The sequence below is a fragment of the Culex quinquefasciatus genome, chromosome 2 (genome assembly GCF_015732765.1).
Source record: "Culex quinquefasciatus strain JHB chromosome 2, VPISU_Cqui_1.0_pri_paternal, whole genome shotgun sequence".
NCBI lineage: Eukaryota > Metazoa > Arthropoda > Insecta > Diptera > Culicidae > Culex > Culex quinquefasciatus.
In genome coordinates this window covers 75370634-75386456 of record NC_051862.1, presented here as the reverse complement: position 1 = coordinate 75386456, position 15823 = coordinate 75370634, and the positions used below count along the sequence as shown (strand labels likewise).

At 36.3% G+C, this 15823-nt stretch overlaps 1 protein-coding gene across 2 annotated transcripts in view; it reads right to left on the bottom strand.

The window, feature by feature from the left end:
* The window catches only part of LOC6054058 (kin of IRRE-like protein 1), an 807298-nt gene that overhangs the window by 403682 nt on the left and 387793 nt on the right, over positions 1–15823 (bottom strand). The gene's annotated exons all lie outside the window — the stretch shown is intronic.

Here is a 15823-nt window from a genome sequence, read left to right as displayed (position 1 = left end):
TTCGCTTCCTTTCCTGGCAATTAACAACGATTAATTTAACATTCGGAAAATTTTCACTTTTCGTCCCATCAAAATCCAATCACTCAAATTTTTATGACTTCGTAAAATTGTATCACATCTGGAAGGTGCGGCTCGCAATTGGTAGAGAGGCAAACAAGCCATTTTCCTCCACAGAGAGAGCAAACAAAAAAAAAAACAAGTCAGAGATAATAAAATAAAGCAAGCAAACAATTGCACGCCAGGGCTATCAAACTGTCATTTTTATGCCTGTTTATGTATTTTAGAATCAGCGATGGCCGTCAAGTAAGAGAACCGACAAAAAGTTTGGTTTTATCCCAGTCTTGAAATCCTCCTGAAAACAAAATCAAATTATCACTCTGTAGATATAAATATCGCGCCAGAACGACCACTCAGTACTGAGTATGACAGTTTCATGTTCCAGGACCCAGGGGGAAGCAAACTGCGTGCAGCTGTGGCCACGGGGAAGGCAGAGCGAAATGTGAATTTCAATTTAGTCCTCTTTCTGGAGCAGATTCGGCCCCACTGACTGTGGCATATTATTCATTAATGCCAAGGGCACACCGCAAAAAGAAAGCGCTCGGAATGGTTTTGCATAGATTATCGCCCGTGATATTGCGGGGAAAGTTTGTTCAACGAGAGAATTGTTTTTTGTCTTAAGGATTTTTTAAACTGGCTTTAATCCGGAGAAATAACTTAAGAGCGAGTTGTCATTGGTTACTCCATAGGAATTTGGAAAAGTGCTACGTAAATATTCGAAAATCTGAATCTGGAAATTGAATTTTCTGATCAATTTGGAGTCTTCGGTAAAGTTGTAGGTTATGATTAGAACTTTAGTCAAACATCTTTTTATGCGAATTTCGGTTCTCGCGTAAAAAGAATTCTCGTAAAAAAAGTTCGCGCTATTTTGATATTTTTCGCGTAAAGCAATAATGTAATGGCAGGTTATCGGGGATTTAAACTAGCATCATTGAACCACGCTGGATACTCTGCAGCCGGTTAAGATGTTCTGGGATATCCAAGATCTCCCGGAAGTAATGAACTGAATATTTACCTCTACAACAAAACACAGTGGGCACACAGATCGGTGATTTTGAAAATCTAACTTTTCAGGAATACTTTTGGGATTTTTTTTGTCTTCTAAAAAGTTGTTTGACAATTCAGAGTTAAGCACATATTTGGTCATAGTTTGCATTTCCATGTAAAATCATCATTTAACCCCAAAATTTTACCAAAAATCGTTTTTTTTTTGACAATTTGGGTCACTTCTGAGGACAGATTCAGATTCAGCGGCAAATTTACAAGAAAAAACATTTATTTTGACAATTTTAGCATAGGGTGATCCCAAATGGTTTTCCCTTGAAAATTAGACTTTTTTCAAATGAAGATATCTCGAGTTAAAAGAATAATACCCATGAGTTTTTTTTCAGCGATTGTAGTGCTAGATCTCCTTTTTCAAATGCATCCTGGTGCTTAAAATTTGGCTTGCGCCTTTTCGAGATATTTAAGTTTTTAAATTTGCATCTTTTAACATTAAAATGGCTGTTACTTTTGACCCTTAAGGCCGAATTGACCTGTCTTAAACTTGTTTGTTTTTTAGAGCTCCAAAAGTGCCCCGAACATCACTCTTCTCTAAAACTTAACCCTGAATTGCCACGTTCAACAAAAACTGATTTTTGAAGGTTTGCTCAAATGCTTTCTATAAATTTGGTCTTAGAAGGCGTAGATTACGAGATACAATGTTGGTGTCTTCAACAAAGTTGCTTGGATTGGCAAGCCAAACAACTTTTTAGAAGACAAAAAAATGCCCAAAAATCACCCTAATAGTGAACCACCCTAATTTCCAACCAAACCAAAATTTGCCCCTTTCCATTTGCAACAACACTTCTCAAGACAGTAAAGCTCCAAAACTTCACCATTCTTCGGAAATTCAATTTTCCACTTAATTTTGCGATCTTGACCACTGTGCAACGGTCTATACCGGCGTTTTAATTGTCGTGGTAATTTTAGGTAGCTTTTGTGACTTACGATGGTTTCCTTGTGATCTGTTGGTGTGTACTAGGCAGGGTTGCCAGGTTGCCAGATAAATCTGGGAATACCAGATTTGTCAAGTGTCTGCCAGAATAAAGATTCACCCTTCTCTGTGCCAGATATTGACAGATTTTGCCAGATTTTTCACTTTATGCCCATTTTGAACAATCTTTTGATTAAAATGAACGATATAATCAAAAGATTGAGAATAGAATGTGTAATTCTTAAATAAAATACAAATTCAGCATTTTTAAGGCCATATAATCAGTTAAACCATCTGAACTCTAAACATTTTTGAATTAATTTATATCCTCCCTCTTTTTTACCATTCAGATTATTTAGATTTTCGTCTGCCAGATTCTTCCAGACTTTTAATAGATACTTTGCCAGATTTTTTCAAATTTTGACCTGGTAACCCTGGTACTAGGTCACCCAAGCACTCCTGGAAGTCATGGCCTGAATATATATAACTGATCAATTCGCGATTAAAAGCTCCATAATTCCAACAGATGGCGCTGAGCATCGAAGAATGACGATTCAAATTTTCGCTGTTCGGTTTTATAGGAATGCAAATTTAAAATTGAATTTACAGCTCTTAGAACAACTTTTGAGAAAAAATTCAAGTAGTACGAGTGTAAACTTGTTGCCCTCTATAAATTAACATAATAAAAAAGATTTTGAAAAAAAAATAATTTTGAAAAAAAAATATTGTTTAAAATGATAGAGGATTTGCAGCAAAGCTAAAAGACACATGTCGCCACCTATGAACAAATAGCATAAACGTATGATTTTCCGAAAAAATGTGTTTTTACCTTCAAAATCAACATTTTTATTGAACTTTTGCCGGATTCGGATGAGAAAAATTATTTCCAAAAATTTGGTGTACAAATTTCCAATATTTGTTTGATTTTTCTATGAGAAAACTCTAAATTTAGAAAAAGATAGTAATTTGGACAAATTGGGAAGAAAGTCTGTCAACAATCAATAAAAATTATTGAATATACGTTAACACATCTGTTATCAACTATATAACTGTTTATTTCATTGATATATACGGGGAAACTAATTTTTTCGTGTTCCAAAACATGTTTTTAAAAGAAAAAGGTCACAAATTTTTGCGCGCCCAAAAATTGATGTACATTATTTTAAAGCAAAAAAATTTTCTCGTTTTTTGCAACAAGTTTCATGAAGATTGATGCAGGGAATCATGAGAAATAAGCGATTTTGTTCTTTAATCCAGCAGAAAGGAATACGATTTTTGGCAAGTAACCTCATTTTGGTGCCACCTACATTTGAAACACAGTCGCGCTGCAAAACCTCAATAGAGCATCAAATGTTATCAAAAATATCAAAATATCAGCTTGAATTTTTGCTCAAAACATGTTTTGAACGCTGGAATTGGCATTTATAAGCTAAACGACATATGACATCTAGTGTTGAGTAGCAGAACAGAGCGAAGGATGTCGATTGAAATTTTTGCCCTTTGAGGTTATGTATGCGAATTCTGTTTTGTTAAATTCCAGCGTTCAAAACAACTTTTGAGCAAAAACTCGAGCTGATACTTTGTTAACTTTTAATGCTCTATCATTTAAAAAAAATAGTTTTTTCAAAAAAAAAATTTTCAGATTTTTTTGTATTGCGTTAATTTATAGAGGGCAAAAAGTTAACAATCGTACTACTTGAATTTTTTTTCAAAAGTTGTTCTAAGAGCTGTAAATTCAATTTTAAGTTTGCATTCCTATGTAACCGAACAGCGAAAATTTGAATCGTCATTCTTCGATGCTTTGCGCCATCTGTCGGAATTTTTGAGCTTTTGATCGCGAATTTAACAAAACAGAATTCGCACACATAACCTCAAAGCGCGGAAATTTCAATCGACATTCTTCGCTCTGTTCTGCTACTCAACACTAGGTGTCGCATGTCGTTTAGCTTATAAATGCCAATGTGGGTCTATATGGCTGTATTAACCATCGTTATAGCTTCAGGTAGGATCATGATGCCCATCAACGGCATGTTGGATTGTTTAGGATCATCCACGAACTCCCGGAAATCATGGAAATCATGGAGCTCAACATTTCAAAAGGGCACATCACTTTTGTAAACAATAGTGTATCCCTTTCACTCAAATGACAGTTTGAACTCTTGGTTAAAAAAGTTATGTGCCCTAATGAAATGGCAAGCACGATTTTCTTTTGCGTGTTTTATCTTCTCTCTCTTTCGTGGGTTAAGCTTTGTTTTCTCGTTGTGTAGCTTGTGGGGTGGACGTTGACATTCCTTTAAGGATCTAACTCATTTTTGAGATAAAAAAATCTATTCAAAAAATTCATTTCAAGTGGAATCATGCAACAGCCAACATCAAATTATCAGCCCTGAAGGAATTCTCCGGAAAAACAAAGTGCTCCATGTCTCGTCAAACAACAACCATTGACCCTCCCCCTCCAAATATCGATTTCCTGTTCCATCAAACTGAACCCATCCATCCGAACATCCATCCGTCAACTGCCAGATCCAATTTCAAAGGGATATCCCCACGCCCGACTCACACGTATGTGAAACAAAACAACAAAAAATCACTCGTGTCACTCTTCAAACAGAATTCCCCGTCATCATCGCGTTTATCACGCGGCCCGTCATCAATTTGCTTAGTAATTGTTTACAACACACCTATTTATCTCTGACAGATCCCCATCTCTGAGATCCAAAAACAAGGGTCCAACAAAAAAAAAAGAGTCCAATCATTCTCATTTGCACACCAACAGACACACTCATGTGGAAAAGGGCTGTCATAGCACACCATGATAACAACAACATACGCAACCTGTCAAAATAAACGATTGGAAATGGTGCATACGAGCAAAACAAAAAGCAGATTACAGTGAAACCCTGTTAGTTAGACTACCTAGAGATTCGTTCGTTTCACACACAAAACGAATGAGTGACCTCCCTTTAGAAAAAAAAACTTTCGCTCACAGAACCGTCATTCGGCAAGCAATGACGATTATGGCAGGTGCTGTGTGTGAGCGATCAAATTTTATTTTAGAAATGATCGCTAACAGAAAGCTCTTTCAAATATCGAGCAACCGGTGAGAAATCCCTTTTCAAGAATTTAATGCTATAATTTCTAACTTTTCAACAATTTTTGAGTTTTTTTCAAGGTCAAATTAACAAAAATTTTATGTTTTTTTTTGGTTTTTGAATTCCTCTGGCTCAAGGTGCTTTTAAAAAATAATGAAAAAAGGCGTAAAAAATAATTAAACCTTCAAAAGCTATCTCGAATTCTTTTAAAAATTTGACAAAAATCTCAACCAAACTATCGAAGTTTCACCGTACAAGCATTGAACATGGCACTGACAGCGGGATGATGGTTGCAGTGTAGGGGTGTTAGTGGAGGGGGCTCTGTCCCTTTGTGACAGACAAAAATATGGCGAAAAAATAGGGCATCACTACATACCTACTACCGGATATGGATTACGGGAGTGTAGAATGGAAGGGGGGTTTGGGGAGAGGAGTTTTTGCCCGGAGGATGTTTGACGGAATGACGCAGCAATGGATGGATTTTGCGTTTTTTTTTTTTGGTTTCCTGAAGTTTGGAACGAATTTGCATGATTGTGAGCTTATTGACTGGAAGAATGATGCCTGAAAGGGCGATTTATTTGGATGATAGATTTATCCGATTTTTTTCAGGTCAATAATTGGCTGAATTTTGATTATTTTTTGCTGACAGTCTTCTATAAATATAAATATTTGATGATTAAATGATTAGAAGTTTTGATAATATAATGATTTTGAAAATTTGCGAAGAATTTAAGATTTAAAGATTTGAAGATTTGAAGATTTGAAGATTTGAAGATTTGAAGATTTGAAGATTTGAAGATTTGAAGATTTGAAGATTTGAAGATTTGAAGATTTGAAGATTTGAAGATTTGAAGACTTGAAGATTTGAAGATTTGAAGATTTGAAGATTTGAAGATTTGAAGATTTGAAGATTTGAAGATTTGAAGATTTGAAGATTTGAAGATTGGAAGATTTGAAGAATTAAAGATTTGAAGATTTGAAGATTTGAAGATTTGAAGATTTGAAGATTTGAAGATTTGAAGATTTGAAGATTGGAAGATTTGAAGAATTAAAGATTTGAAGATTTGAAGATTTGAAGATTTGAAGTGTTGTTTTTTTCTCATTTTCTCGAGCCAGGGTATTTTTTTAATTTCTTAAAATAACTCATGAAAACAAAACCCTTTTTTACTCCTTTTAAAGGCTTGCAAAACACTGCTTCGCGCCAATTTTTTTTTTCCTCAAAAGGATAAAAATAAAAGTTTGTACCTTCCACACATATACACACACCATCAAAAGAAGGGCAAACATTTTTTTCCTCTCTCAACTCTTTTTCCGAGTCTTTCCAGGTCATTCCAGATTCTTCCATTCCCGGAAAACCTTCTCATCTTGCAGAGCACCATCTTTTCCCCACACTCACACACCTGTTACCTCTTGTTGCCCCCATCCTTCGCCGCATTATGTTTTCTGGACCACTTTTCCGACATTTTTTAAGCATGCTGGAAAAGCGCTTCCCCCCCCCCCTCCTCCCTGACAGTAGCGTGCGCAATAAGTTTCAGATTCCTTCGAGCGGCAAAAATTCGTTTTGCGAAAATCAACTTGACTTTCACTCCCACACACACACCCACACATGTGCAGACAGTTGACATACTGTCACCGAAAGGGACTTATGTCATTTTGGAGGTGGGGCTAGGGAGAGGGTTTGTTTGTGCAATTCCTAAAAAAAGGGGGGACCTCGAAAAAAGGAGTAAGTAATTGAATCATGCTCCAGGCGAGATTGTCGTTGGAAAAACAGAGCCTGGAAAAATTTCGGGGAAAGTATGTGACCATGTGTGTGTTTGTGTGTATTTGTAGAACGGATTTGCTTCGGATCTCTTGTCACAAATTTGGGGGAAAAAGTTTGAAAATTGTTGAAGGTAGAGTTTCAATATTTAAATGAACTAATAACAAAATTTAAAATTCAAAATCATTGTATTTGACTGACAAATAAAATTCAAAAATAACCCAAATTTATCGTTAATGCTGAAATTTACACTTTTTCCAACCACTTTTATCGCAAATTTTCACCCCGATCCAATAACGATAAAAGAAACCAGTTCTGATTGACCCGTTTAAAGATTATGGACCTCCTCCGCTCCAAAAGCCATGTTCAAGAAAGCAATCGGCCATAAAACGTTTCCCCCGAATTGCACGCCCTCCCGTGTCCCGTGACCGTTCGAATGAAAATCCTTGTCGGTGAATTTACGATGCACTTTTGACCGAAACCGGAAAATGACTCCCCCAGCCACCAGCTTACGAGCGGCGACCTTCAGACAGTGCGAAATTCAATTTTCAAACCCCATTAAAACGCCTATAATGAGATTTCCATGCATAATCCGATGTTGAGCCAACAGAGAAAGAGAAGGCGAGGTGTAAACCCCTTTTTCTGTGGATAATCACCACGGCCCGGAAAATGTTTCCGGTGGGACCCATTTCAGCGAAGAAAAGGGGAGTTGAGGTGGTTGAGTGCGAAAAGCGGTTTCACTTACTGGACCCGATGGGCGACGTGTGGGCTGAAATTTACCCCCATTTTTCCGGTTGGGTTTCTTCCGGAGGGCAGCAGCAGTTTTCCATTTGGACCCCCTTGGTTCCTCTGTTGATTTAATTTATGGTGGTTTGTAATGGAATTTCCGGGTCTTACCGTATTAAGGTATTTAGTTTTTGATGTCTGGAGCTTTATTTTGTAACTTTTGCAAAAAAATAGGACCCAAGCTACCAAAAATTAAAATATCAAGCAAAGCTATGTAGTAAGATACCATAAATCTTCAGATACCGGAGTTGGAGTTTGTTGATTTTAACTTTTTTTAAAATTTTCAGAAGCTAGAGTCAGATTCACCTCAAAAACAACCTCATTCCGCAGCCCTGATCAAAAGAAGCAGGCTTGTTAACTCACTTTTTTTGGCCAAAATACTTTTTCCTGAGGGCTCCATTTTTGTTGTGGCGTCAATCGAGAAAATAACCTTTTTAAACCACTTCTGTGATTGGAGCCTTCCATACACGATTAATTTTAAAAGCTTATTGATTGTATTTGATTCTACCTAAATACAAAAAAAAGGTTTATCAATTAAAGCTATAAAAAAGTTGTTGATTTGGGACATCCGAGCCGGAACCGTTGAAGTATTTGAAAATCTACGGGTAATTCTCAACCTGGGCGATGAATACCGAGAATGCGTAACGTGATTTTCGAATGATCCCACTTTGTTTACATCTGCAAAGTAGGAGGCTGTTCAAGCACAAGAATGACTTTTTTTCTTACTGGTAAATGAACTGATTATAATCAGTAGCATGTGCTTTATTGTGTCTACTTTTTGTCATTTTTTGCTAGAAAACTGTCCCGTTTCGATCGGTTAGAAGAGATTTTTCTTTTTTACGGGTGACGAAGAACTGCGGCGAGAGTGTCGTTCTGCGGTGTCGCAGATAAATTCCCTGACTGATTTTGGAATCCTGCAGCTCTTCCTGGTCCAGCGAAAAAACATTGCAAATTCTAGCAAAGCTGATCCAACAAGCAGAGAAGATTTTCAATAAACAAGGTTTTCAAACGGAATCAAACAATAAAGATAGTTTCTGCATGGATATAACCGCATCGACTCCATAAACAACTTCCATTCAAAATTATAAAAAAAATACGATCTCGCCTTCAACTCTCTTTAGATTTCTTGACATCAACTCCAGGTCCTCAAAAGCCTCACATTTTTCATTCTTAAAAAAAAAAATTGTGTTTAATGATCGATAACAATACTCTCTACTTTTGGCGAAAAGAAAATTGGTTTCACTTTGACAGTTCAAAATTGAAGCCGTTTTGCGAACCACTATTCAGCTCCCAGGAAGGAACTAAGGAAAAACTGAAATTTTCAACTATTAAAATCGTCCTTTGCGTCCATTTCTACATTATAATTCCTTTGACAGTAAATTGACATCTAAATTTAGGTAATATTCATAATAAAATTTGAATCTTTCTACTTTTTTATGTCATGTCTCAAAGATCTTCGAAGAGTATTTGTGTTACAATTTACTATTCAACAAATATTCTTCATGATATATTGAGTCAAAACATTATTTGCAATTCCGTCGTTAAATAACTCACTTTTCCTGTCATACTCGAGCAACGAATTGGCCTACTTTTCCCTACCAAAAATAACAGAATCGAAAATTAATACCTTTTAGTACCAGTGCTAAAAAGCCAAACTTATCAGCACTGAACTTTTCAGCACTAGTGTTGAAAAGTAACATCTTTCAATTTTTTTTTTGTTTTGAACGGTGAATTCACTTTACTCATGGATGCTTGACATAAAATTATATTCAAACAGCGTTTTTCAGAATTTCAAAACAAAATTGTAAGCAATGTGTTGCAAAACTTGTCTTTTCAGCACTCGTCGTATTTATCAACTCAGTAAACCTCGTTGGATAAATGTACGACTCGTGCTGAAAAAATCTAATTTATGCAACTTGCAAAAAAAAAAATCTCTTTTTTGAAAGACGCGAAGAACACCGCAGTTTTATAACTTTTGTTATCGCGAGCGAAATATCAAAAATCAACGATTCTAAATATAGCTTGATTAAATATTTGAAACCACAGATTGTGCATTTGTCTGTCAACATCCGCCAGCATGTGCGCCACGCCCACACCACATTGAGCATCACGAGGCATAACCTCCATCAGAGTGCCAGTTCCAGTGTGTGTGAAGGCCATCTCCATAAAAATCCAATCCACTTTAACCCTTTCCATTCTTGCCGCTTAAGCTTTCGCCAATGGTGATGGTACGAGTAACAAGTTACTTTTTTGGAAAATAAACAGAAAACCAACACAGCCGTGACGGAAAACGTTTTCCCTCCCACACCCCAAAAGCGAAGATGCTCTGCGACTCTTTGAAGGTTCTCCGATTTCTTAGGACTTGAGCAAATTCACTCAAGTGGAAACGAAAATGGGACTCGATCAACCACATTTCCCGCTTGCTGGATTTGTTTGTGTTCTTTTATTTGTTTTGCTTTTTGTATTCTGTTTGGACAAATTTCTTGTTTTACAAAGAATATTGTGAAAAGTTTTTTTAGTTTTCTAAAGGCATTTTTTTTAACTAAACAGAGAAAGCCTAACCTATTTCTTCATGTTTTCCCCCGCAATCCTTATTTGTGCTCCAATTTCCACTGTCAACAACACATTTTCCGTCCCCCTCTCCCCTCAACATTTCACGGTTCGCCACAATTTGGCCGCAAATCTACGCCCACCATTTGGGAGGAAATGTGTTCCACGGGACCTCGGGAACAAAGTCGAAAAATCACTCGACGGTTCAGGAAAATAACATTTTCACACTTTTTTTTTGCTCACGTTCTTCCCTTATTTTCCGAGGAAAAACGCTTTCCATTTGCCTCGTCGGCTGGTGAAAGTCCCAGGTTTTCCCCCGTCGGACAAGTGGAGGGATTTTTATGGTTGATTGATTTCGGGGAAGCCCGATGAGAGGTGAAAACCGTTCATGTGTCAAAACACTCTCCGATTGACGGTTCGACTTTTTGAGCTTGGATTTTTCGAAAACGTTGAGAAGTCATGGGGGTTATTTTCATTTTGAGACGATTTTATATCAATTTCATGATCATTTCAAATTCATTTCAAAATCATTTCATATTCATTTTACAGTTATTCAGTTTTGTGGACTCGAAATTTTATTTGTTTATTAACATTTTTAACTGTTCAAGAAATATGGCTGAACATCACAAAATTTCAACATCCCTTCTTCTTCCAAAATTGTATCTTCTCTGAACTACTCCTTTTTCACATCTCGGTTCATCGAACAAATTTATAAATCAACAGGGACTCCCCACCATTCAACTCCCCGTTCAAATCCTCCAACATTCGTCACCATATCGCAATTCCTGCTTCGCAACAAAGACTTCTTTCTTTCGTTCCACCTGAGAAGCATGTAAATTTATTTACCGAGAGAGCCCCTCGTCAGGTGCCAATTTTCCGCCCGTTTGGCTGTTTTCGACAAATAATGGGAAAATATAATCCAGCCCGCTCCGAAAGAACACTGTCGTTGACTGTGTTCGGATTGGTTTGGTTTGCACCGCCCCTCCTGAAAGCGGTTTCGAGTGTCAGTTTTCATTTGGGTTGATGATTTATGAATATCCGAGTCTGAGGCCTGTGGCCTTCCAGGAACATTTGAAACTTTTCTGCAAGGAAAACTTTCTATTTGAGTTGGGAAATGTGGAATCCCTCGGTAAGGAGCAATTTCTATTGTCACAAAGTTTATCACCGCTAAATCGTTGTCCAAGAACCAATGCTAGGCTCATTTTAGATAAGTTAATTATCAATTATGATTCCGACTGTGCCCTAGTTCATTCTTATCAAACCTAAAGTCAACATCTATTTGAGATATCAGATGCGCTGAAGTGCTCAAAAAATTAAGCTTAAATTGCTGATATTATGATCACCAGGGCTGTGGAGTCGAAGTCGGAGCCGGAGTCGTCAAAACTCGAATAGCTGGAGTCTGAGTCGGAGCCGGAGTCGTAAATTTCTGATAGACCCGGAGTCGGAGCTGGAGTCGGAGTTGTCAAAAAATAAATATAATTTGGTTCAAGATATTTATCAGATATCATTATGTTTTCGAAGCATTTTTATTGTGATTGGAAAGCTCTTATTGTGTCATTTCACTAAGATCACTGAATGATAATCTGTTAATCCTCTCTTGTAATGTTTGTAATAAATCAATTGTTGCTGTGTAGTCATAACATTAAAACATATTAAAATGATTCTTTATTGCCTCTTTTTGCATGTATTTATGTATTCTTTAAATTAAAATTAGCGAACGTCTTGGAATTTTAAAGTAGATCTTTTTTTTTTGAACAGGAAAAATAAAGGTTCACTATTAGTAACTAACAAAAATAATTATGTTTTTGCAATTCCGTCGTGAAACTACTTACTTTTCCTGTCATTCTTGAACAACGAAACAGCGTACTTTTCTGTACCAAAAATAACAGAATCGAATAGCAACACTTTTCAAAATAAATGCTGAAATGTTCTACTTTTCAGCACTCAAATGGGTGCTGAAAAGTTGAACTTTTCAGCACTTATTTCGAAAAGTAACACTTTTCAACATTTTTTTTTTTTTGATTTAAACGATTTATTGACAAAATACATGAAAATTTGGCATAAAATTTCACTCAGTGTGTGTTTTTTGGAATTGCAAAAAATGTTGTATGGAACTCGTTGCAAAACCTGATTTTTTCAGCACTCTTCGTATTTATCCAACTCGGTGAACCTCGTTGGATAAATGTACGACTCGTGCTGAAAAAATCCTCTTTTTGCAACTTGTTGCATAAACTACTATTTTAAAACATTATAAACTATCATATCAATATTCTACTTGGAACGCAACATGCTCATTTTGTATGAAAATAAAAATAAATCAAAGTGTCTTGCTGAAAAAATTTCAAACTGACAAAAAATATCGAAAATAAGTTGCAACAAATTTTGAAATAATCATTAAGTTTATTGGATCGATAGACCTCAATGTTTACAGTTTCTCTACAAATTTGTTAATGTTTTGATCCTGATTAGTGCGCTGACCACGCGGACGCGTTGTCTTGTTTTTGCATGCTCATTTTCATTTCTTTTATGTCGCTGTTTGTGTGCATAGAGCTTTATGACGTTTCGCGTACGCACACTAGCGCATCATTCGGTTTTGCTGGCTGACAAAATTTAACCTCACTTTATTTTCGTGTACGTACACGCAATACATACGCACGTAGAATGCTCTATGGGGTGATTGGTTATTATAACTTATTGGACATCATAAGTGCAGTGCTTCAGGGGACGCGCAGTCCTGTTCTTTTCGCGATAATTTTCATTGTAAATGATCGTAAAAATTTATTCCAACTGGCATCGATCGATTTTATGAAGAGTAAAGCGTCATTTATTTACTATTTTTGAAATTTGCTCGCGTTATCTAAATTGTAAAAATAAACTGATAAGTCCAGCCCATAGCACTACTGCTCGGCTGGCACGCGTTTGATAAAAAAAAACTTTTTAAATGATCAATTATCTATCTTTCCGCAGCCGGCTGCCTAAGATTTAAAATTTTCAACCGATAAACAAAATGCTCATGGTCACATCACTGCCACTCGTGAATCCTGACCTCATACCCATCTACTAACCCCTCAAAACTCATGTGATACTTTGTCGGAGATGCAGTCGATTGGGCGGTCTCTATCACTCAAGTATCGGACTAACATTCCCATCCACTTCCCCGTGACCCTACCACTGGTCGTGGCCGGCGCCGGTATTGATCAGCATGATAGGGGCCTTTGAGAAGTTGCGAAGCGAGGAAAGATAGCTCCCACTTATCTTCCACGGCTCGTGGATGTAACTTCTGGAGGTCCTGGTCAATAACGGAGTGCAACCTATGCTTATGCTATGCTTATGCTTAAATTTCTTAATGTTTTGATCCTTAAATAATATCGTTGAACAAGTTTGTTTTTTAAATGCCTTAAATCTGGGAGATATAATTGAAATAATTTTATTTATTTTCCAAATATTAGAATTTTCTCATGATCACACAATGTCCATGTACGTCTTTTAAAATAAATTCAAAAAAGCTTTAAAAAATAGTTACTTTGAAAATTGTTTATTTCAAAACCAGGGTATCTTTGATGTGTTACTGTCTTTAAAATTTCAGCCAAAAAGTATGCAAATTTATTTGATATATCAAATCGATCATGAAGGCTACTTTCTTTTAATATTTCATTAAAAAAAGTACAAATGAAAATTAGTTAATTAACTAAGAGCGAGTCCACGAGCAAAGCATACCCATCTCGCATCGAACTCACTAATCTGCCTGAAATTTTCAGGGGTTGTTTGTGCATGTAAAACTAGCATCTGGCCAAAATATGAGCACTCTAGGTCAACGGGAAGTGGGGCAAATCGGAACACAAAGTTTGGTGGTTCAAAAGCGTCAAAAATCTTAAAAAAGCTATAACTTAGGCAAAATTCAATTTAATTTTAAAATTCAAAATGCATCTGAATGTGCTTAGAAAATGCAACAAAATGCATCCCAATTGGTTGAATCTAGAGGGAGTTATTGGCATTTTAGTGGAAAAATAGCATAATTTTCAAACTCAAATAAAAAAATGTTCCATCCAGATATCAACTCGCTTCGACCTGCTGCTTGTAGGAGACATCTGGGACTACCATCTGAGAATGAGAACGCTTTGGGTAAGGCAGTTTAACATATTAAATAGACATTTTCACTTTTAGTGAAATTTTTGGCTGTAAAGTTTTGCTCGGGGGACCCCTTAGATCCCATTTTCTGATGATAATTATATCATATTCGTGTTCCTGAGACAATTTCACAATAGAAACACGCATAAAAATGTTTATTTTCATCCATTTTAACCCTTTAAAAAATGAAGGTTTAAAAAAATCTTCGATTCACATTTATTGAAATTCAAGTTCGTTTCCAAGGATACTAGATGACACCAGAAAAAAGCAGCATCTCAATTTTTTTAACTTTCATTTTTAAAGGGTTAAAGTGGACGAAAATAAACATTTTTATGCATGTTTCTATTGTGATTTTGTCTCAGGAACACGAATATGATAAAATTATCATCAGAAAATGGAATCTAAGGGATCCCCCGAGCAAAAATTTACAGTCAAAAAATTCACTAAAAGTATAAGTATCTGTTTGATGAGTTAAACTACCTTACCCAAAGCGTTCTCAGTCTCAGATGGTAGTCCCAGATGTCCCCTACAAGCTGCAGGTCGAACCGAGTTGATATCTGGATGGAACACTTTTTTATTTGAGTTTGAAAATTGTGCTATTTTTTCACTAAAATGCCAATAACTCCCTTTAGATTCAACCAATTGGGATGCTCTACCCTGCATTTTGTTGCATTTTTTAAGCCCATTCAGATGCATTTTGAATTTTGATATTTTATTGAATTTTGCAGAAGTTACAGCCTTTTTACGATTTTTGATGTTTTTGAACCTTCAAACATTGTGTCCCGATTTGCCCCACTTCCCGTTGACCTAGAGTGCTTATATTTTGGCCAGATGCTAGTTTTATATGTACAAACAACCTCTGAAAATTTCAGGCAGATTGGTGAGGTCCAAACGACGTCCCATACAAAGGGGTATACCCTGTTCATGGACTCGCTCTTAAGAAAAATGAATGTTAATTTAATGTAGTCAAATGAAATGTTCAAATTTTTCAAACAACAAAATTCAAATTTACTTTGAAAATTGGTGTGCTGAAAGTGCGTTGAAATCTGAAGATATTTTTGATTTTTGTTTCATTAACGCTGAAAACATTTAACTTAGAACAACGAACACTTATCTACCAAGCTTAATATAGTTCCATACCATTCTGTTTGTATATATAATTCGTATTTATCAATTGCAAAATGCAAAACACCCCGAACATAAAAGTCACCCCGGTTTACAGTATTCGCGCAGGTATGAACTGAAAAGTGAGTGATGTGATTAATTTTTTTTTAAATATTTAAAATACAGATAAGGTTTAGGAGTCGGAGTCGGAGTCAAAAATTTTTGAAAAGCTGGAGTCGGAGTCGGCTTAACTCAGAAAGCCGGAGTCGGAGTTGCTTGAAATACACCCAACTGGCAGTCGCATGATTGTAATGCATGGCGGCATGAAAGTATATCAGAATCTGCATGAAATCTGTCCTCATGCATTTTTTG